The following is a 25,541-nucleotide window of genomic DNA, read 5'->3' as shown; positions in this document are numbered from 1 at the left end:
CTTCAATGAACTGGAACAAATAGTCCAGAAATTCATATGAAACCGTCAAAGACCCCAAATAGCCAAAGCAATCCTTAGAAGGAAGAATAAAGCAGGAGGACTCTCACTCCCCAACTTCAAGCTCTACTACAAAGCCACAGTAATCAAGACAATTTGGTACTGGCACAAGAACAGAGCCACAGACCAGTGGAACAGAATAGAGACTCCAGATATTATATGGCCAATTAATATATGATAAAGGAGCCATGGACATACAATGGGGAAATGGCAGTCTCTTCAACAGATGGTGCTGGCAAAACTGGACAGCTACATGTAAGAGAATGAAACTGGATCACTGTCTAACCCCATACACAAAGGTAAACTCCAAATGGATCAAAGACCTGAATGTAAGTCATGAAACCATAAAACTCTTAGAAAAAAACATAGGCAAAAATCTCATGGACATAAACATGAGTCACTTCTTCATGAACATATCTCCCCGGGCAAGGGAAACAAAGGCAAAAATGAACAAGTGGGACTATATCAAGCTAAAAAGCTTCTGTACAGCAAAGTACACCATCAATAGAACAAAAAGGTGTCGTACAGTATGGGAGAACATATTCATAAATGACAGATCCGATAAAGGATTGACATCCAAAATATATAAAGAGCTCACACACCTCAACAAACAAAAAGCAAATAATCCAATTAAAAAATGGGCCGAGGAGCTGAATAGACAGTTCTCTAAAGAAGAAATCCAGATGGCCAACAGGCACATGAAAAGATGCTCTACATCGCTTATCATCAGAGAAATGCAAATTCAAACCACAATGAGATATCACCTCACACCAGTAAGGATCGCCATCATTGAAAAGACAAACAACAGCAAATGTTGGCAAGGTTGTGGAGAAAGGGGAACCCTCCTACACTGCTGGTGGGAATGTAATCTAGTTCAACCATTGTGGAAAGCAGTATGGAGGTTCCTCAGAATGCTCAAAATAGAAATACCATTTGACCCAGGAATTCCACTTCTAGGAATTTACCCTAAGAATGCAGCACTCCAGTTTGAAAAAGACAGATGCATCCCTATGTTTGTCGCTGCACTGTTTACAGTAGCCAAGGTATGGAAGCAACCTAAATGTCCATCAGTAGATGAATGGATAAAGAAGAAGTGGTACATATACACAATGGAATATTACTCAGCCATAAGAAAAAAACAGATCCTACCATTTGCAACAACATGGTTGGAGGTAGAGGGTATTATGCTCAGTGAAATAAGCCAGGCGGAGAAGGACAAGTACCAAATGATTTCACTCAAATGTGGAGTATAAGAACAAAGGAAAACTGAATGAAGAAAGTAGCAGCAGAATCACAACCCAAGAATGGACTGAATTACCAAAGGGAAAGGGACTGGGGACGGTGGGTGAGAAGGGAGGGATAAGGGTGGGGAAAAAGAAAGGGCATTACGATTAACATGTATAGTGCATGGGGTTCACGGGGAGGGCTGTGCAACACAGAGAAGGCAAGTAGTGATTTAATAGCATCTTACTAACTCAAATGGACAGTGACTGTGAAGAGGTATGTGGGGGGGACTTCGTGAAGGGGGAAAGCTAGTAAACATAATGTTCTTTCTGTAATTGTAGATTAATGATACCAAAAAAAACCAAAAAATAAAAAAATAAAAAAATAAAACCACGTGATTATAGTATTCATGATAAAATTCCAAATAATTTTTTTTAATGTTTGGAAAACATAAGAAAATGTACATTTTTGTTCATTTTTACAAAGCAGAGATGGATATGGCCTTCCTCAGTTAAAGAAAAAGCCCAGAAGCCTTAAAAGAAAAACAATGATAGAACTATCTGCAGATGAGTTAAATGCTTCTGTAAAAATATAATTTTTAAGCATTAGAAACACCACTCTTATAGAAATATAGCATGAACACATGTCAAAAATTCAATTAAACCTTTTAATTAATGCAGGGACTAGTAAGATAATACAGCTAGATTCCAGAACATCTGAGGAACAGAGACTTACATAATCCACCTGGAAAGGCTTTTTCGAAAAGATACTATAGAATACAATCGAAAGTAGTCAATATCCTACAGAGTTATAAAATCATAACTTTGGGGTTTATGTTTTCTCCAGAAAAGAAATGTACAAGTTACATGGAACTTCACAGTGAGTTCCAATCAAATGGTAAATTTAAAAATCCATTATAGGTTCATTCTCAGAAATTAAATAATCCTTTGAGAGTCTTGTTAAGACAGTGCTCCAGTGTGACATTGAAAGGAAGTGCTATACTCTTTTCATTTTCAAGTTTGGATACATTTTCTTAACACTGTGTACTGTAGTAGACATTGTCAACCAAGCTAAAAGACAAAAAGATTGATATTCTTAATCAATGAGCACACTTAAAAGGAATAATAATACCCAACAGGAAAAAAATAGAACTGTCTCCTCACTGAAGAAGAAATTGACATTGCCAGTAATCATGAGAATCTGCCTCCAATCTCAGTCATAATTTTTAAAGGCAAATTAAAATAACGGTGAAATACCAAGTGAAGAATTTGGCTGCCAGATTGGCCAAAGTATAGAAGATCTGTAAGTGTTGGTAACTATGTAGGCATATTCACACATTAATGATGAGATTCTAATTTGTTATAACAAGCATGTTCAATGGTATTTCTTGGAATAATACTGAAAACCTCAGTAGTCTTGTGATTAGGTAAATACACCAAATGTCAGATTTATGGAAAAGCTTAGGTAGATTTTTGTGGAAAGCTCTCCATATTGTTAAGTGAGAAAGGAAGGCATGGGCAGATACAAATTTTTATTTACAAAACTGTTACATGTGTATATTTATAGCTTGGTCTGAAGAAATGTAAGAAAATTTGTTTACTTCAGTGGCATAAGAAAATGTTTTACCTTTTTTTTTAAGTGGGGGTAGATGATTTTAATTCTTGTAGGTTTTAAAGAAATTTTTTCATATAAATACAAAAACCTAATTATCACATTCTTTGGGAGATGTCCTCTTGTGGTATTTTATAAAACTATCCAGATCACAGGGAAATCCTTCAGTTTTTCCTGCTGATATTAAAGAGGGAGAAATACCAAGTGTTAGTAGCATGTATATCCCACAATGTCTGTCATAAATAAATAAAGAGAAATGAATATTTTTACTCAAATAAATTACAAGTATTTGTGAGCTAGGCCTCCTGTCTCACATCTTAATCTCATTTCTTTTCCTCCGTAGTCTTCCTTCTTCCCTGCCATTCTCTTTCAAAGGTAAGCATTGTTAGATTCAGTTTTGTGTTACTATGTGACACTATAATCAGGATGAATTCCTCTCGGTAAGAAAGGCATGGTGAGAGTTTCCTCACTCAGTTGAATGAGGTGGTTGGAATGGTAAGATGAGGCAGGGAGGGGTAAAGCCAAAGTAATGAGCTATTTATGTGATGACTCATGAAAGAATCAAGGGTTAAGAAGCTGCTGGCAGAAAGCAGAAGAAGGGTGTAGACAAGGTACGTGTATATGTACATGTGCACTACAGCTACAAAGGCATATATATACCGTATGGGCTGTGTCCCTTTCTAGGATTGAATACTAATATAATTTAGGTTTTGTCAAGTAAAGCTACTCAATGAGTATCTATTCTTGTTAATATGCTATAATAAGTGATGCTTACAAGAAATATCCAGGGTGTAGGTAGAAGTGCCAACCTAGATGACAGTGCTATTCAGACTTCCATGTCAGTCATAATTTTTAAAGGCAAATTAAAATAACAGTGAATGAAGAATTTGGCTGCCAGATTGGCCAAACTATAAAAGATCTGTAAGTGTTGGTAACTATGTAGGCATATTCACACATTAATGATGAGATTCTAATTTGTTATTAGAATTGGGGGCCTTCACCCCCAATTCAAATGCATTTGTTATAGACTGGAAAATCATGTAATTAAATTTGCTAAAATTGTGTGGCTATTGATGGTATCCAATAACTCAGAGTCAAAGGATTCTCCTATGAGAAAATCAAGTGCCTTTCAACAAAGATTTTTGATACATAATTTTACTCCTTAACTGTTTATTTTGCCTACTTTTAGGATCTTGTATTGTGCATATTTGAGGGTATTGACAATGTCCCATGATTCAGATATTAAGCAGATTTGCAGGACTTGCTTTGAGTTCTAGCTCCATACTCTGAAATACAAAAGAAATTTATAGTTTACCACATAGGTCTTAAATGCTTGATATGCACCAAAGAATTTTCTTCTATTAATGTTGGTTGTTTTGTTTCTAAAAATGGTCAGTCTTTGGTAAAATAGGTGACCAATTACTAGCTGATCATTTAAAAAATTGGTTTGTGTGATATGGAAGCAACCAAAGTGTCAATCAATAGATGAATGGATAAAGAAGATACGGTATATATACACAATGGAATATTGTTCAGCCATATAAAAAGAAATCCTGACATTTGTGACAACATGGATGGACTTAAGAGGATTTTATGCTAAGTGAAATAAGAGACAAATACCATATGGTTTCACTTACATGTGGAATCTAGAAACAGAACAAAATAAAATGAACAAAACAGCAGCAGACTCAGACACTGAGAAGTGACTGGTAGGTTACCGTAGGTGAGGGGCTGGATGGATGGGTGGGGTGGGTGAGGCAGATAAATGGACACAGTCTCAATCATAATATAAGTTGGTCACAGGGATGGAAGTGCAGCCAGGAGAATATAGTTATTGGTTCTGTAACATCCTTCTGTGTTGACAGTAACTGCAGTAGTTGGAGTGAGGATTTAATAATGTGTGTAACTGTTGATTTAATAATGTGTGTAACTGTGTTGTATACTTGAAATCAATATAATATTGTATTATCAACTATACTTCAATAAAAAATAAACAAATAAATAAAAATTAAAACTGTCTTGTGAGAGGGCCAGGCCTGAGTACCTCTGCTTTGTAATTTTAGCCTAAAGCTTCTCCTTCTCATGTGAAAAAAAATAAATCTTCCCTTGTCTAAACTATGTTAAGGCTTTATATATAAATGTCCTGAGAAGAAATCAGGAGCCTTCCCAAATTCAGCAAATTCATATTAAATCCTTTATTAGGAACAGAATTGGATTGAAAGAGAGAATTACTGGGGAGGATCAAGGGAGGAATCAGGCTGAGTTGGATGGAAGAAGCAAACCAGTCTTACCTGAAAGTTTTTACTATTATCTAAGTGTAGTTCAGCCATTACCTCTCTGTGCACGATTATTTCTCATTTGAATGACAATTCCATATCTCTGACGAGGTTCTTCTTTGATGTTGCCAACTGTTACTAATAAGGAAAGGCAAATCAAAACCACAGTGAGATACCACCTTATGCCAGTTAGGATGACTACTTAATAAAAAAAAATTCAGAAGATAGCAAGTGTTAGCAAGGATGTAGGGAGTTTGGAACCCTTGTACATTGTTGGTGGGAACGTAAAATGACAACCTGTGGTGGAAAACATTATGGTGGTTCCTCAAAAAATTAAAAATAGAACTACTATATGATCCAGCAGTTCCACTTCTGGATATATATCCAAAAGAATTGAGAGCAGATCTCAAAGAGTTATTTGTATGTCCATATTCATAGCAGCATTATTTACAATAGCTAAAATGTGGAAGCAACCCAACTGCTCATTGACTGATGAATGGATAAAGAAATTGTGATATATATATATGTAAATATTTATATATATACACACACAGTGGTATATTGACCTTGAAAAAGAAGGAAATCCTATCCCATGATATAACATGGGTGAACCTTGAAGTTCACTGTGTGATTTCACTTATGTGAGGTTTCTAAAGTAGTTGAACTCTTAGAAACAGAGCAGAATGGTGTTTGCCAGGAACTGGGGGAGAGGGAAATGGTAAGATGTTCAGTATGTATATAGTTTCAGTCATGTAGGATGATAAAGTTCTAGAGATCTGTTTTATAACAATGTGAATATAGTTAACACTATTGAACTACACACTTAAAAGTAGTTAACATGGTAAGTTGTGTGTGTTTTTATCATAATTAAAAATAAAAAGGATGTTGATACTGAAGCCTAACTACCAGGGTATTCCGATTATATGGTTTGGGTTGGGGTTGTAGCACTGAAAGTTTTTAAAAACCTCCAGATAATGCCATAGCATGGTTGGAGAACCAGTGAAACAAACATAAAAATGTAAGAAATGAAGGATAAGCTACTAGGTAGATGATATCATATGATTTTATAAATAGTTTCATTCCAATTAATTTCATTAATTGATAGTAATTAAATATTCTTTGATTCACATGCTGTTAATTCTAATTTATTAAGCAACCATTTATTCAGCCATCAAAATTGAAATCAGAGAGCTCTTTTAATAGTAAATTGAAGAGATTTGTGAAAACAAATGTATCAGGTTTTCACCAGTGCCTACAAAATAATGGCACATCACTTAATAGAGTTTTTAAATCTACTTAAACTTTGCAGTGGCATACATACTGTTAAATAACACTTACTTAACCTAAACTTCTGCTTTATTTGAAGGATTAAGTGCAGTTCAACTAGATTTGTGCTTGTGGTAATTTATACCTCCAAAATTTTTATGTGAGCATATATCCAAATTCTCACCTTCTGAATTTTTCCAAAGGAAAGTTGTCTCTAGTTTTTTGTTGATACTAGTATTTACACATGAGAATCATAAATACTAAGTATATTTGATGCAAAAGACAAGGGAAACAGCAGTGAGAACATTTATGTTATTACAGGGTTTTAGAAAATATTGTTCATATTAGAAACTCAGACAAAGGTGGCTGATTTATTCAATGAAATATATTAATTAATAATACAACTACATTTTAATTTGGGTCTGGGTCTGAAATTTCTGCCTTAAACGTAAGAGAATATAAAACTATTTCTTTGAAAACGTTTTTCAGCCCTGAGCATTGCAAAATACCTACTGGCAGGATATTAACTTGGAACAGCAGACTGTTCTTTTTTTAGTAGCCTTTTTCCTGCAGATGTGACTTTTAACAGAGGAGAATGCCTTGTGGGGTTTTTTTTCGCTTTCTTTCTCATTTTCTTTTTTTGGCGCTCTAGCAGGTAATCAGCAATGGAAGTAAAGATAATAGTCATTCGTTATGAACTCTGATCAATTCAGATATAGAGTGTGTACAACTCTTTAAATATTTGTGATTTCCAGTGTTCTTATAAAATTTTTGTTCTTTGAAATTTCTCTAGGTAAATTTTAGAAATAAATTTTAATTATTTCAGTCATATAGTCTTTGATTTTGAGGGTGGGGGAAAGCAGATATATTTAGTTTCTGTCCTAAAATGGGAGATGAAAAATTGATGGTAACTTTTCATACATTTGATTATCACATGACAGTAGAAAAACAGTATGTATGGTTCAATCAAATATTATTTATTATAGTATTTAAAAAATACTTTGTAAATACTTTCCCCTTATATATGTTAGAATGTAAACTTTCTGATCACATTTCAAATTTGATACTAAGTCAGAGTTAAGTTTCTTTAGGCTAAATTAAGTAATACTTTCTAAAATTTTTAAATAAAGATTAGTATCTTACTGAACAGGAATTTGACCCAGACTTACCTACATATGTGTACATGCTTCTAACTCTTGTCCTGACACTTGACTTTTTGCATTTTTCCTTTGTTGTACTTCAATCCCTGTTGTAATCTGGAATGCAAAAAGAACTTCCGGGAAGGACATAGTATTACTTTAAAAATGTACAAATAGGAATAGTCATCAGTCAGTGACTAAGGATAGCTGAATTCAATTTCTCTGAATGTTTAAATTGTCTAATATCCGTCTTTCAGTGAGACCAACATTTGGCATTCAGTATCTGGGATTATGTGTGAGGTGAAAGGAAAGGTGAATTCTCGTAGTGAATCAAGGCAGGAACTGAAAGAGGGTTTGTTTGTTTCTTTAACTTGTTTTGTAATAAGATCAGTTGTTTCAGTGAATAACCAAGTTGTAATGACATGAGGAATTGCACGTTGCTTGTGGATGCAGAATGACATAGGATCTGCCAAAATTCTTTTCATTTATCATGAATTCCAGAAAGAGAACTTTTGACCAGAAGTATCACATTCCTTTTTTTTTCTTTTAAACTAAACACTATTCGTGCTTTAGGGAATACAGCATTCCAGCTTTACGCTAAATCCCAAATGGAATCATATTGCATGATTGTAATCAGAAAAAAAAATGTGTAAATAGCACCCAAGAGAGACTTTTAAGGCTGGTTTACCAATTTTAAATACAGCATTGTGTCTCTAACAAGTCCATAACTGATCCTCTCTCAACTTCTTCCAATAATCACACCTAATTTGTATTATAACTTTAATTCAAAGTTCATAAACTTCTAATTGGGAAAGAGGAATGCCGTGGGTTAACATGCAAGAAACAGAAGTATATAATGGGCCCTATTTGTGATTTTATTTTTTATATTAAGCTAAAAAGCAACATCGGATCTGGGCTTGATGCATATTTTGTTTCGCTCCTTTACTCATGTGTCAGTACTGTGTTGAAGGGAAAGATTCACTAAACTGGGTTTTGGATTAGGTTGATCTATTTAGCTCTTCGATCTAGGCACTTGATTTAATTTCTGAGATTTAGTTTCCTATCTTTTAAGTCCTCCTTTTCTTTCTAATAAACTCTTTCGTCTAATGGAGGAAAAAAAGGATGGATGATTTCCCTATTTCCAAGGCTGTTCAGATCTGAGTTAGGTAGGAAAAAGGAGTAATTAAGAAACAAATAAATAGATGTGTGCCATTGGTAGCTTATATAATAGTGTTTCTAGCTACAACAGGAGCTCAAAATTAAGTAGATTAAGACTTGAATTTTGATGGAAGGATGGGTAGAGTTTTATTCTCTAGGGAGAAAAGGATGGAGGTGGGAATGTGTGAGGAGAAGTGAACAGATCATGGCAGGGTTGTAAGGAAGATGAGGACTTCCTTTAAGAGACTGACCTCACTGAAGCAGAGACTTAGTGAGGAAAAGATGGAAATTTAAATTGCAAAAATTTATGAAGCCAAATAATGTATGGCCTTGAAAGTTGTATGGAAACATGTATTTGAATTAGGAAGTAATAAGAAGCCATATAGGTTTTTGAAGAGAGTAATACTACAAAAGCAGTGTTTAGAAAATTAATCTGTCAGTGCTTCATTGGAATGTTTGGAAGAGAAGATCTGAGTTTTCCCTAATGCATAAATTCTGTCCTGGCATTGGAATTTAGCAATCAGTTATTAAAGATTTCACATTTTTCTGCTGTATTTAATTATCTTAGTGGTATGTGACAATTGACTTTGTATGTATATTTTACTTTCTGTTTCAGAGCAACATCACAGTATAATCTTTTAAAAAAATTTTAATAGACATCTAAGGACTCAAATTTGAACTAAGTTACATTTGGTGCTACAAATACAAATATCTCAACCAAAGAGATTTCAGATGAACAGATATTTTATGTGCACAATTAGGTTTGTGGTGGTATCATAATTTCCTTTTCTGTATAGTCACAGCAGGTTTATTTGACATTAATTGGAAGATCCATCCTATTGTAGCAGTGTTAAAGTATGAAAGATATGGCTTAGAACTGAGATTATATGGTGTTCCATAATGCCTGTAGCAGTATTATGTGTCTAGCAGCAAGGAAGTAGATGGCGAGTGTTGTAGGATTTTATCTCCAGAATTAGCAGAAAATAAAAAAAAGAATAGTTTCTGATAGTAGAAAATCAGATATGTGTATTACTAATGAATAATGAGAGTGAAATTTCTGTGTGTGCACATGAGCCAAAAGCTTTGGACCTCAGAACATTATGTCTAAAATGAGGGTAGTAAATCCTGCCCTATCTTATTCCCAAGCTTGTTGTGAGGAACAAATGAAAGATGCTGTGTTTTAAATTTATTTAAAGGATTATGTAAACTTAACATATTACCCAAATGTATTTATTATCATTATCACAAGTCCTCCTAAAAGTACACAGCAGTATATTGCTGTTCTTTATTAAAAAGATGATTTATAGGAAAGATTAGAACTGCCAGTACTTGGGCTAGGGATATATATTTCTGATATAATTTAAATGTAATATTATTTCAAGGAAAAACATCTAATAGAATGTTATATTTATTTGCTCACTGAAGCCAGAAATTTCTTAACAATGATGAAGTCATCCATATAATAATTTAAAGAGTAATATGAAACAAATAGAAAGGTGTGTACATGTAAATAGTTAACACAAATTCCAAGTGTGTAGATTAATTTCTTTCCTGTATTCCTGGTCAGTGAAATGCTTTGGGGTCCTGCAAAAGCAAATGAACAAATGTACTCGTCCTTTTGGTATGTTCTCATAGCTCAGGACACACAAAGTCTCTCAGAATAAAGCAACCTCTACTGAAGGTTGTACACACTGAAAGCTGACAAACTACCATGTACAAAATGAGTAGATACAACAAGCAAGAGCCTAAATACAAGAACAGGAGATAATAGAAAAGCCGTAAAGAGACTATAAAGCAAGTTTGTTTAAAATGATTGGAGGTTAAAAGGAGAGGAGGAATTGTAACCATAATGGAAAACTTGAAAGTGCAATTTGAAAGAGGAATAGGAAGATTTGAAAGAGACCAAACAATGCTTAGATATGAAAAAATACAGTCATTGAAATTAAAATGTCAGTGATTTTCATTCAACAAACTTCTGTGTTCTTTCCATGTGCCATAATGTATTTCTTACTATTGTTGTATAGTCATTTGAAGAATTACTTAATTTGAAGAGGGAATTGAGGATATCACCCAGAAAACAGCACAGATATACAAAGAGAAAATATATATACATATAGGAAATGTTAAGAACATGGAAGACAGAATGAAAATGTCCACCTAGAGTTTCAGAACCAGAGAACAGAACAAATGAGACAACGTCTCAAAGGAAGATGGCTGTCAGTTTTCCAAAATTAATGAAAACCACGAGGCTTTAGATGGGAGAATTATACAAACAAGAAGTATTTCAAACAAAATTCATAAAAATAAATCCACACTTAATAATAATAATAGGTAATATTTATTGAGCACTTAACTATTTGCCAAGCATGTTCTAAGTACATGTATTATCTCATTTAATTCCTTCACTAATCCTTTGGGAAAAGTGCTGTTTTCGTTTCTATTTAAAAATTGAGGAAACTGAGCCCAGAGAAGTTAGAAACTTACTTTTAGTCCACACAACTTGTAAATGATGGAGCCGTTGTTTGAACTTGGGCAAATCCTACTGACAATATTGATCAAGATATAATAGAAGAAAGACCCACTAACAATATTAGAAATATAAAGGGTGCATGTTGAGATTTTCAAAATTGTAATACCAACTTTGAACAGGTTTATTTTTAAAATAAGAAAATGTTGAAAAAATTTAGAATTTCTAGTTTTCTAAAAAATGTAAATTACCAAAGTTGACTACAGTAAGTAGAAAATCTAAAGATCTCTAGCCATTAAAGAAACAGATTCAGCTTTTTTAACACTGCATGTAAAAGTAACGCAAGTCTCAGTTATTTTATTTGTGAAAAGTTTTTATTAGTAAGTTACCTCTCTCTTACATGAAATGTTTCAGAAAATGAAAAATGGATTGATTTTCCTTTGTAGCATTTATTATATCCCTAACTTATGATTCATTGCCCCAGTAGATAGTTACCTTAATGAGGACAAGGATCATGTCTTGCTTGTTTGCCAGCTGCATCTTTAACATTTAGTGAAATACCTGTCATGTGGTATGCTCTCTGTAAATGTTTGATTGAAAAATATAGTAATATTTTAATTAATGCTTCAAACATATTTAGGAATATTTAATAACTGTATTCTCTCTCCTTATTTGACCTATTGTAACTCCTATAGAGAAATACTAGAAGAAACAAGTTTATTTGTATTTTAATATTTTATGATTTATTCCAAGTATTTTATAAGGTTTTAATAAAAATACATAAGATTCTAAAAGCTTACCATTTAAGTTGTGTTAATTAATTCAGTGGGGGGCTGTATACGTATATCAAACTCATGATGTATACGTTTATCAAATCATGTTGTACACTCTAAATAGCTTACAATTTTATTTGCCAGTTATACCTCGATAAACCTGGGGAAAAATGTTGCCAAAAAAGATATCATTTTAAATATATATATACTTATTAAGAATGATTCTGTGAGATATGACAGTTCTTTGATACCTTAAAAAAATAATTGGGTAGAGGAAAAAGATTCTTAAAAAATTTCTCTCTTCTATTCAAATACACAATTCTAATACCTTTTTCTTCCTGTCTGTTCTTCAATTTGTTTTCGGCATACTTAGTAAGTTTTTTTCTTAATAGAAATATTCTCTTATATTCTTTTCTACATGCACTTTATTATTTAAGGAGCTATGTCAGATTTAAATGATTTTGCTTTCCCTCCTTTTACCTTTTCTGTTTATTGTTTTTGCTTGTGTGTTTTGTTTCTTGCACCTTACATATTTTGTTTTCTCCAGAGATCTGTTTGCTAACTGACTGATTAAAGATTATGGTTATCCTTATCTGATAGTAAATACCAGATTAATTCTTGGGTTTTTTTTTTCTTTTATGAGTTTAAATAAAAGAAAAGCTAGATATGTTTTAGAAGTCTAGGGTTCAATTTTACAATGTATGGAATGTGACATTTTAGTTCATGGCTAGTGTCATTCATATTTTGCTTCTTGAAATAAGAGATTTTTCATCTTTATGCAATTCAGAGTAACTTTCATGTCATTCAAATTCAAATGTGAACTTTAAATAAAACTTATAATGGTTTCTACTTAAATGAAGGAGTTTTCTGTGACTTTTTTTTTTAATAGTGAAAAGAAAACATCTGTAACAGAGCACTTAAGTTACATTTTTGTTCTTAATTTATTTGTATTTAAAATCCAACCACAGTTACTTACTTCCAGAGAGGAATTCTTAGTGAAGTTAAGCGTTTTTGGCACAACACCAAAATTGTGCTTTAAATAAATGTGTGGGTGTAAAATGATCCATTTCTGGTACTTTATAGTATTGGAAAAGAAACACTGTTTCTTTGAGTTATTGCACAGTGTTACCGAAGCCATAGCATATATTCTTGTCTACCACTTCACTTATTTCCAATGTATATAGTAAATCATCTTTATCACTTAAGTTAAAAACTATAGTATTTCTTATCTGGAAAAATTTAGAATAGAATTTTACTTTAGAATTTAAAAGTTTAGTTTAGAATTTACATTTTTGGAATAACCACAGTGTTTCTATGAAATCATCTAAAACTATGTTATATTAAAATTAAAATAAGTTACTAAATTTAAAATATTTATGCCAGGATGTCATTATTTTAAATTATTATTAAATCACTGAAAATATAAGAGACAAAAATTAAGTCAGTTTAATGTGCTCTGTGTGTGTATATTTATACCTCTATAGTGTGTATTGATGCATGATTAAGCTGTTATTTCTTAGTGTTTTAAGTAGTTTTCATATAAAATAAGCTTTAAAGTTACAACCACTTACAATAATCATAACTAATTTATATGTGTACACATTGTTTCCCTGGATAAAATTAAACTTTTCAACAAGGTCATCCATTTTCTTTTGAGTAGAATTTTTTTAAAATTCTTAAACAAGAACTGTTAAGTATTTAAAGGGTCTCTGATGGAGGACAAAGGAAATGTGTGTGCTCTAGGAACCGTTATTTTTTTTTTTCTTGCTAGTTGAGTTCTTACTATTTTGGAAGTTGGTTTTCATGATTTTTAAATTCCTTGATTTTTGAACTTGTGTCATTTGTATTATAAATGATTTAAAACTTGAAGACCATGCAGTTAGATTCAGGGATATCACTAATTTTATTAAAATTTTCTGTGTTCATTTATTTCTATATAGAAATTTATCTCTGATGTAAAGTCATGACATCTTAAGTAAAACTATAGGTGTATTTTTCTCTTTCTAATTTCCATATAATGTTAAAATTGTTTCTATCAATTTATGTTGTAATTAATTAGTATGGCTACTGAACACAGAAAAATGTGGTAGATTATAAATGTTAAATTGATTCTGAGTTACCAGTTACTTTAATGGACATTGCTAATGTAGCAGCTGTATCTATAGTTTGATTGATTTAGTAATAATTCAATAAATGGCTGCTTTAGAGTAGTAGAATACTCAAGATTTGTAGGATTTCCTTTTTGCCTTCTCTGTCTTAGTGTATTTTTAAGTGACCTCATAAAGGCAGTTAAGAAATGTTTTATTTTTCCTCAAACATATAAAATACATCTGGAAGAATAAATTCACATCTGGTTCATGGATTTCCTCCATGGAGATGATCCAAATTCAGTGTCAAGATTAGAGTTTGTACTCATGGGTTTGCAGAATCTTGTGTGGAATTTGAAATATTTTGTTTGGAAGTAGTTGGGGAAACAATTGATTCAGATGTTTGTGTTAAATTCTAATTTTAGATATATTTCTCCCTCATTAAAAATAAAAATGTTATGTACTTCATAATATAAAGGTACTTGTAAACACTGTTTATATTTAATAAGATGTTTTGATTAACCATTATCAAACATTGTTTAATGAAAGTTTTATGAAAGAGAGGTCAGTTAAATTGTTAAAATTATCAGGTAATGATCATTGGTGACCCTAACCATTGGTAGAAATGTACTTCTCATATATAGGATTGTGTAGCCCCAATCATGCCGTCATACTTCATTGACTCTATATAGAAGCAGCAACAATCATATTTTAATTATCGTATTCTCAATATCTGCCTAAATGGACTGTATATAAGTTTAGAATATAGTAGTGTACGTACTTAGCTCCTCTCTCGGCCTTACAATGGCTAACAAATGTATTTGTATCTGAATGTAATCCCCAGAGTAGCATAAAGTAGAAGCATTTATGGGATCAATCCAAGAAGCAAGTGAACTAAAAATAATATTGTCAAACTTTTATGAATTATTTGTCTTATGCATTGAGACTGCCAAACCAAGCTGCTAGTCATGTGAATTAAACTTGATACACTAGAACAAATGGGTGTTACTCATTAAAGAGGATGTTTGTTTGTTTTTTCAAGGATTATTTTTTTTTGTTCTTTAACAAGTGATATATTTTCCATATAACATAATAAAGTTTATTTGTAGATAAATCTATAGCTGTTTGCTTTTCTATACATTTTTAACTGAATTTTCTGAGGAATAGAAAAATGCATTTTGCATATGTGTCTCATTTATTGGCTTCTAAACAATATGGCAGGAATTTTTGTTTCAGCAGATTTTCCAGTGCATCACCAAATTGTTTTATAAGAGTCTTCTAAGGGGCCAGTCCTTGAGAGTTCCTATTTCTTTCCTCGTTTACACCCCCTTTTAACCTTTCTTCCCACGTTAGTCATTGGCATATAAATTTTTGTTCTTGGGAAATTAGAGTTAAGGTGGAAATAATTTTTTTATAGTATTTATACTAGTCTAACTGTTAGAAAATCTGATTTGCTGTACAGGTACATGTAGCCACCTTTAAAATTATATATTACAATTTGCTTTTACAACCTCCTTTGATGTTCTGTGCATCCTACTTTATTTATAATTGAAATGTGGTTGACATAAAACTATATTGGTTTCAGATAAGCAACATAATGATTTGACATTTTTACACATTACTAAATGCTCATCACAGTAAGTGTAGCTGCCCTAGTTACTATACCAAAATATTATATTATTGGTTGTATTCCTTAGGTTGTACTTCCATTCCTGTGACTTATTATATAATTTGAAGTTTATGCCTCTTTATCCCCTTCACCTATTCACACAAATTCCCTTATCCCCCTACTCTATGATAACCAATGGCCCACTATCTCTGTTTATGAGTATTTCTTTTTGTTTTGTTTTTTTAGATGCCACATATGAGCAAAATCAAATGGTGTTTGTCTTTCTTTGTCTTATTTCACTTTACATCGTACACTGTAGGTCCATCCATGTTTTTAATGGTAAGATCTCCTTATTCTTTTATGGCTGAGTAATATTCCATTGTATGCATGTACCTTTTCCTATTCATTCATCTGTTGATGAGCATTTAGGTTGCTTCCATGGCTTGGTTATTATAAATAATGCTTCAGTAAACATAGGTGGACATATATATCTTTTCAAGTTAGTGATTTTGTTTTCTTTGTGTGAATGCCCAGTAGTGGAATTGCTGGGTCATGTGATATTTCTGTTGTTAGTTTTTTTAGAAACTTGCATATTTTCCATAGTGGCTGCACCAATTTACATTCCCATCAACAGTGTACAAGGGTTCCCTTTTCTCCACATCCTCTCCAACACTTGTATGTCTTGTCTTTTGGATGGTAGCCATTCTGACTGGTGTAAGGTGATATCTCATTGTGGTTTTGATTTGCATTTCCCTGATGATTACTGATGTTGTATGCTCCCTACATTTTGTCCATGGGTCTATGAACACCACCTTATGGTTACCACAGGGAACTCTGAATGAATGTTTCCTTGACTTTTCATGTATTAATAATTCATTGATACATTGACTCTTCTTCTATGTATACATATATATTTAACTTTTAAAAGTACTTCTTGAAGGTCTTTGTAGCAGCCAGTGTTCAGGGTACTAATTTTAAACTCTCCGATTTACCTTTGTTCAGGTAGCAGAACTCATTACCCTCTATCATATATAATTTACAGCTCAGTTTGTTCTACTATTCTTTCTCAATTCGGTATCCTTTCCTAACTCTTTGTCCTTGATCTTACTTTGAATTTGGGATTATTTACTTTGGTCAGTATGACTTGATAGTTGTGTTTTGAGACTCAGACATGAGAAATGATGGTGTTCTTATTGCAAAGATCTTTAATAACTTTTAACATATGCATATATCCATGAAGCCACTACCACAGTTAAGATAATGGACATATCCATTACCTCAAAAAAAATTTTCATGGCCCCTTGTAATTTTTTCTTTTCCTCTCTCTCATCCTCAGACAACTACTGATTTACTTTCTTTCACTACTTTTGTAGTGGATTCTTTACTCAGCACACTTATTTAGAGGTCCACCTTTGTTATTGCATTTGTTAATAATTCAATTTTTATTGAATAGTATTCCATTGTGTATGTATAGCACAGTTATCCATTCACTTGATGAACATTTGGTTATTTCCACTTATTTGCTATTATTATAGGTAAATTTGCTATGAACAATTATGTTATGTCTTTGTGTGGACATATGTTTCATTTATCTTGGATAAATTCCTAGAAGTTGAATGACTGAATATATTTAACTGTGCATGTGTTGTGTGTGTATAACTCTTTAATAAACTACCCAAGTGTTTTTGAAAAATGTTGTACCGTTTTACATTCCCTCAAGCAATATGTGAGAGTTCCAGTGCTCCTACATCTTGGTCAACTCTTGATAAGGTTAGTCTTTTTAATTTTAGCCATTGGACTGGTGTGTAGTGGCATCTCACTGTGGTTTTAATTTTCATCTCCCTAATGACTTATAATGTTGAGCAATTTTTCATGTGCTCATTTGCCATCTGTATATCTTTTTTGGTGAAGTATGTGTTCAGATCTCTGACCCATTAAAATTTTGTTTTGTTTTGTTTTCTTCCTGAGTTTAGAGATTAAAAAAAAGAATCTATCTGGATACAAGTCCTTCACCAGATACATAATTTGTATATATTTATCTACCAATTTGTGTCATGCCTTTTCATCCTTTTATAATTATCTTTCAAAGAACAGAAAGTTTTAGTATTAATGATGTCCAATTTTATCAATTTTTGATATATTATATCTCAGAGATAATTGTCTGATCAATGTAACAAAGGTTTTTTTCCCCATGTTTCTTTAAATTTTTTTTCAACAGGTTTGCTGAGATATAATAAATATATCCATATAATAAACTACACATATTAAGAACACACATATTTGAGAAGTTTTGACATAGGTGTATACCCATGAAACCGTCATAGTGAACATAATGAATGTATTGATCACCTGTAATAATTTCCTGTTTCCCCTTAATAATCCCTCCCTCCCACTCTTCCCCATCCACTTCCTTCTGCCAGGCATTTACTTATCTTCTTTCTGTCACTATGGATTAGATTGCAGTTTCTATAGTTTTATATAAATTGGGACCATATACTATGCACTCTTTTTTGTCTGGCTTATTTCAGTCAGCATAATTATTTTGAGATACTTCCATGTTTTATTGTGTATCAGTAGTCCATTCCTTTTTTTTACTTAAGTATCATTGATGCATTATCTTTTATTGGTTTCAAGTATACAACACAGTGGTTCAGCAGTTACTTATATTATTAAATCCTCACCCCCACTAGTGCAGTTACTATCTGTCAACATAGGAAGATGTAATAGAATCATTGGTTATATTCTCCATGCTGTACTACCACCATCCCCATGACCAATTTATATTATGATTGAGAATTTTTGTGCTCTTTTATTCCCTCACTCCTCCCCACCCTAACCCCTCCCCCATAGTAACCACCAGTTCTCAGTGCCTATGAGTCTGTTGCTGTTTTGTTCATTCATTTTGTTTTCTTTTTTATATTCTACAAATAAGTGAAATCGTATCATATTTGTCTTTCTCTGCCTGGCTTATTTCACTGAGCATAATACCCTCTAAGTCTATCCATATAGTTGCAAATGGAAGGCCTTCTTTTTTATGACTGAATAATACTCCATGTGTATGTGTACCACATCTTTTTACCCATTCATCTGTTGAAAGACACTTAGGTTGCTTCCATATCTTGGCTATTGTAAATAATGTGGCAGTAAACATAAAGTTGCATGTATCTTTTCAAATCAGAGATTTTGTTTTTTTTGGAACAATTCCTTGAACTGGAATTACTGGGTTGAATGGTATTACTATTTTTAGTTTTTGAAGGAACTTCCATACTGCTTTCCACAGAGGCTGCACAAGTTTACATTCCTGCCAGTGGTGTGGGAGGTTTCCCTTTTCTCCACACCCTTGTCAACACTTACTATTTCTTGTCTTTTGGATAGTGGCCATTCTAACTGGTGTGAGATGATATCTCATTGTGGTTTTGATTTGCATTTCTCTGATGATTAGTGATGTGGAGCATCTTTTCATGCGCCTGTTAACCATTTGTATTTCTTCTTTGGAAAAATGTCTGCTCAGATCTTCCATCCACCCATTTTTTAATTAGGTTATTTGTTTTTTTTGGTGCTGAGGTATATGGGTTCTTTACACATTTTGGATGTTAACCCCTATCAGATAAATTGTTCACGAATATATTCTCCCATACTGGAGATTGCCTTTTTGCTCTGCTGATGGTTTCCTTAGTTTGATGCAGCCTCACTTGTTCATTTTTTATTTTGTTTCCCTTGCCTGAGGAGATGTGTCCAGGGAAAAAATTGTTCATGCTTATATTCAAGAGATTGTTGCCTGTGTTTTCTTCTAAGAGTTTTATGGCTTCATGCCTTACATTTAGGTCTTTGATCTATTTTGAGTTTACTTTTGTGTATGGAGTTAGACAATAATCCAGTTTCATTCTCTTAAATGTAGCTGTCCATTCATTTTTTCTACCTTCTGAGTAATATACACTGTATAGGTGTACTACAATATGTTTATCTGTTTACCTGTTGGTGGGTCTTTCCTGACCAGACTCAAATTTTACCCCATTTCAATCCTGGAAAACTGTTTTCTTTTTTCTTTTGAATACCTACAGCATTTACTTATTTCCAGTCATTTACAGAGTCTTTCAGTAAACAGGAGAGGAGGAAATACTTACCAACTTATTATGATGCCAGCATTATCCTGACCTTAAAGCTAGGCCAAGATATTATAGGAAAAGAAAACAATGGGCCAATATCCTTACTGAAGAGAGATAAAAATATCCTTAACAAAATATTAGCAATTTGCATCTAGTAATAATATAAAATAGATCATGTACCATGACCAAGTGGGCTCTGTCCCAGGAATGTAATAATTGTTTAATACTCAATAAAAAACAGAAAAAGTACATAATTGGAAATGACTTCTGAAATGGTGGCATGAGTTGCTCTGTAGACCATCTTCCCAAAAAAACAGTGTAGCTGGTGAAAGTTAAAATATAGGCAAACAAGCTCTCTTTTCACCATGTGAGGATATAACAAAAAGATAGCCATTTGCATCCAAGAAAAGGACCCTCACCAAACACTGAATTAGCTGACACCTTGATCTTGGAATTCCCAGCCTCCAGAACTACAAGAAATGTAGGACAAGAATTTAAAACCAACCAACTAACCAACAGACACAATAGGACTTTTCTCCTTAAAATATGATGAAGCTACCAAGATTTCTGCCACATAAAGATGATTTTGGTGCAGTACTACTTACTCAGGTCGATAACATTCTTTGTGAGCAGCAGCTTGATTTGAACTTACCTTACATGAAGACTCCACCTGCACACAGGACAAGGTACTGGCCCAATGTGGTAGGAGCTGGAGGATCTTTGTTCTACACTTTTGTGCTTATGTGTCTCTGAAGCAAATGGAAGAAGCTGTGAATCATCACAACAATTAAGAATAATTCTTGCTCTTTCCCCCATTTCATGTCTTTCCAAAGTGTCTGGAAAACAAGATTAGAAAAAATTTATGCAAAAAAAGAAAAAAAATGGAAACAAAACAAAATCACAATTCTTGAATTTAGCATGCCTTACTATCTTGAAACCAGAAACAGCCTGGGAGCTTTCTTTAAATTACTTAAATCATCATCTTACAAAGGCTGAAATTATGGATTTGAAAAGCTCATCTCCTCTTTATGTTTTTTCATTTGCTGAAATCAACAGGGCATTCTTCAGTCTTTTAACAATAAAATAAATCTCATTATACAGTATGCAAGTGATCAATAACAACCAACTATGGAATATTTTAGTGCTGTCCCCTAGTGTTCCAACTCGCACACAACAGAGAAGTGCGGCTCTTCACTTGGGTTCCCAAGCTTAAGATGTTTCTGTTGGTTAATACTACATAACTTAAGTGAGCAGGGCAAGTAAGAGCATAGTGCTCTGCGTCACTACCTCTCTCATGGAAGTGTCCCCAGAGCTTGTGGAATGAAGGTCACTCCAGGGTTTTGTTCTTGCTGATATTGTTGCTGTTCTATCATTTGGCTTTTATTTATGTTATTGGGGAAAAAAATGAAAAAAAAACTTTGCCCTCTTCTCTGCCATTCTCCCAGTTTCAGAATTTCAAGTGCTTGCAAGTTCAATTTAAAGTTAAAAGGAATAAATACAAAGCAGAACAAAAATATGAGAAAAAAAATCTACCAAGAGTAACTGTTTTGATAAAATACAATGACATACTCTCAGTGAAATCTTAGTAAATATGAATTAATCATGACCACTGTCTTTTACATAAGCTATGAGTTCATGTGCATTATTCATACTATATTAATATACAACCTTTATCCTACTAAGTAAAGACGGTAAGGAAAATTAAGTTGACATGCTATCTCAATACAGATTTCATGTCATATTTATTTCTTACAAATGAGAAAGAAGTAGTTGTACTACTTGTTAAGAAGGGAAAAGATGGGGAGGGGCGGAAGATGGCGTGAGTAGAGCAGCGGAAATCTCCTCCCAAAACAACATATATCTATGAAAATATAACAAAGACAACCCTTCCTAGAATAAAGACCAGAGGACACAGGACAATATCCAGACCACATCCACACCTGAGAGAACCCAGTGCCTCGCGAAGGGGGTAAGATACAAGCCCCGGCCCAGCGGGAGCCGAGCGCCCCTCCCCCCAGCTCCCGTGGGAGAAGAATAGGCAGAGCGGGAGGGAGACAGAGCCCAGGGCTGCCGAACACCCAGCCCCCGCCATCCGGGCCAGAGTGCAGGGCCCTCGATACTGGGAAAACAGGGCAGCAAGAACAGTGAGCGGGCACTGGAGGCCGGGCGCCAGAGGACATAAGAAAAGTGCGCGACCATTTTTTTTTTGCTTTTTTGCTGTTTTGTTTTGGCGAGCACTTTTTGGAAGTCTTAAAGGGATAGGGACCCCAATACTAGGGAAACAGGGCAGAAAGACTGGTGAGCAGAGGCCTGAGGCTGGCACCGGAGAATAAAGAAAAACGAACGACCATCTTTTTTTTTTTTTTAATTAAAAAAAAATTTTTTTTTCTTTTTTTTTTTGGTGGGCGTTGTTTTGTTTTGGCGGGTGCTTTTTGGAAGTCTTAAAGGGGCAGGGCGGCTCACTTAATCCAGAGGTAGGGAATCCGGGATCTCTGGGCACCCTAACCCCTGGGCTGCAGGGAGCAGGGAGGCCCCTTACGGAGATAAATAGCCTCCCAGCAGCTCCTGCTCCAACGCGACTCCACCATTTTGGAGTAGCTGCCCGAGCCAGGCCACGCCACAGCAACAGCGGAGATTAACTCCATAGCAGCTGGGCAGGAAGCAGAAACCCTGTCTGTGCGCAGCTGCGCAGCACAAGCCACTAGAGGTCGCTGTTCTCCCAGGAGAGGAGGGCCACAAACCAACAAGAAAGGAAGTCCTTCCAGCCGTCACTCGTCCCAGTTCTGCAAACTATTCCTACCACCATGAAAAGGCAAAGCTACAGGCAGACGAAGATCACAGAGACAACACCAGAGAAGGAGGCAGACCTAACCAGTCTTCCTGAAAAAGAATTCAAAATAAGAATCGTAAACATGCTGACAGAGATGCAGAGAAATACTCAAGACAAATGGGATGAAGTCCGGAGGGAGATCACAGATGCCAGAAAGGAGATGGCAGAAATGAAACAAACTCTGGAAGGGTTTATAAGCAGAATGGATAGAATGCAAGAGGCCATTGATGGAATTGAAATCAGAGAACAGGAACGCATAGAAGCTGACATAGAGAGAGACAAAAGGATCTCCAGGAATGAAACAATATTAAGAGAACTGTGTGACCAATCCAAAAGGAACAATATCCGTATTATAGGGGTCCCAGAAGAAGAAGAGAGAGGAAAAGAGATGGAAAGTATCTTAGAAGAAATAATTGCTGAAAACTTCCCCACACTGGGGGAGGAAGTAATCGAACAGACCACGGAAATACACAGAACCCCCAACAGAAAGGATCCAAGAAGGGCAACACCAAGACACATAATAATTAAAATGGCAAAGATCAAGGACAAGGAAAGAGTGTAAAAGGCAGCTAGAGAGAAAAAGGTCACCTATAAAGGGAAACCCATCAGGCTAACGTCAGATTTCTCAACAGAAACCCTACAGGCCAGAAGAGAATGGCATGATATATTTAATACAATGAAACAGAAGGGCCTTGAACCAAGGATACTGTATCCAGCACGACTATCATTCAAACATGATGGTGGGATTAAACAATTCCCAGACAAACAAAAGCTGAGGGAATTTGCTTTCCACAAACCACCTCTACAGAACATCTTACAGGGACTGCTCTAGATGGGAGCACTCCTAGAAAGAGCACAGCACAAAACACCCAACATATGAAGAATCGAGGAGGAGGAACAAGAAGGGAGAGAAGAAAAGAATCTCCAGACAGTGTATATAACAGCTCAATAAGCGAGCTAAGTTAGGCAGTAAGATACTAAAGAGGCTAACCTTGAACCTTTGGTAACCACGAATTTAAAGCCTGCAATGGCAATAAGTACATATCTTTCAATAGTCACCCTAAATGTTAATGGGTTGAATGCACCAATCAAAAGACACAGAGTAACAGAATGGATAAAAAAGCAAGACCCATCTATATGCTGCTTACAAGAAACTCACCTCAAACCCAAAGACATGTACAGACTAAAAGTCAAGGGATAGAAAAACATATTTCAAGCAAACAACAGCGAGAAGAAAGCAGGGGTTGCAGTACTAATATAAGACAAAATAGACTTCAAAACAAAGAAAGTAACAAGAGATAAAGAAGGACACTACATAATGATAAAGGGCTCAGTCCAACAAGAGGATATAACCATTCTAAATATATATGCACCCAACACAGGAGCACCAGCATATGTGAAACAAATACTAACAGAACTAAAGGGGGAAATAGACTGAAATGCATTCATTCTAGGAGACTTCAACACACCACTCACCCCAAAGGATAGATCCACTGGGCAGAAAATAAGTAAGGACACGGAAGCACTGAACAACACAGTAGAGCAGATGGACCTAATAGACATCTATAGAACTCTACATCCAAAAGCAGCGGGATATACATTCTTCACAAGTGCACATGGAACATTCTCCAGAATAGACCACATACTAGGCCACAAAAAGAGCCTCATAAAATTCCAGAAGATTGAAATCCTACCAACCAACTTTTCAGACCACAAAGGCATAAAACTAGAAATAAACTGTACAAAGAAAGCAAAGAGGCTCACAAACACATGGAGGCTTAACAACACGCCCCTAAATAATCAATGGATCAATGACCAAATCAAAATGGAGATCCAGCAATATATGGAAACAAATGACAACAACAACACTAAGCCCCAACTTCTGTGGGACACAGCAAAAGCAGTCTTAAGAGGAAAGTATATAGCAATTCAAGCATATTTAAAAAAGGAAGAGTAATCCCAAATGAATGGTCTAATGTCACAATTATCGAAATTGGAAAAAGAAGAACAGATGAGGCCTAAGGTCAGCAGAAGGAGGGACATAATAAAGATCAGAGAAGAAATAAATAAAATTGAGAAGAATAAAACAATAGCAAAAATCAATGAAACAAAGAGCTTGTTCTTCGAGAAAATAAACAAAATAGATAAGCCTCTAGCCAGACTTATTAAGAAGAAAAGAGAGTCAACTCAAATCAACAGTATCAGAAGAAACGAGAAAGGAAAAATCACGACGGACCCCACAGAAATGCAAAGAATTATTGGAGAATACTATGAAAACCTATATGCTAACAAGCTGGGAAACCTAGGAGAAATGGATAACTTCTTAGAAAAATGCAACCTTCCAAGATTGACCCAGGAAGAAACAGAAAATCTAAACAGACAAATTACCAGCAATGAAATTGAAGCGGTAATCAAAAAACTACCAAAGAACAAAACCCCCGGGGCAGATGGATTTACCTCGGAATTTTATCAGACATACAGGGAAGACATAATACCCATTCTCCTTAAAGTTTTCCAAAAAATAGAGGAGGAGGGGATACTCCCAAACTCATTCTATGAAGCTGACATCACCCTAATACCAAAACCAGGCAAAGACCCCACCAAAAAAGAAAACTACAGACCAATATCCCTGATGAACGTAGATGCAAAAATACTGAACAAAATATTAGCAAACCGAATTCAAAAATACATCAAAAGGATCATACACCATGACCAAGTGGGATTCATCCCAGGGATGCAAGGATGGTACAACATTCGAAAGTCCATCAACATCATCCACCACATCAACAAAAAGAAAGACAAAAACCACACGATCATCTCCATAGATGCTGAAAAAGCATTTGACAAAGTTCAACATCCATTCATGTTAAAAACTCTCAGCAAAATGGGAATAGAGGGCAAGTACCTCAACATAATAAAGGCCATCTATGATAAACCC

At 34.4% G+C, this 25,541-nt stretch overlaps 1 protein-coding gene and 1 long non-coding RNA gene across 4 annotated transcripts in view; one reads left to right on the top strand and one right to left on the bottom strand.

Annotated features, from left to right (window-relative positions):
- The window catches only part of SBF2 (SET binding factor 2), a 558,284-nt gene that overhangs the window by 184,062 nt on the left and 348,681 nt on the right, over positions 1-25,541 (top strand). The window lies entirely within an intron of this gene.
- Positions 1,667-12,291, bottom strand: LOC130684883 (uncharacterized). Its single transcript, XR_008999239.1, has 3 exons — positions 7,604-12,291; positions 5,184-5,306; positions 1,667-3,069 (listed from the first exon to the last, which is right to left on the bottom strand). It is a non-coding gene; the product is annotated as an uncharacterized LOC130684883 (long non-coding RNA).

Source organism: Manis pentadactyla, chromosome 9 (genome assembly GCF_030020395.1).
Source record: "Manis pentadactyla isolate mManPen7 chromosome 9, mManPen7.hap1, whole genome shotgun sequence".
In the NCBI taxonomy this organism is placed as follows: Eukaryota; Metazoa; Chordata; class Mammalia; order Pholidota; family Manidae; genus Manis; species Manis pentadactyla.
This window is presented reverse-complemented; position numbering and strand designations above follow the sequence as displayed.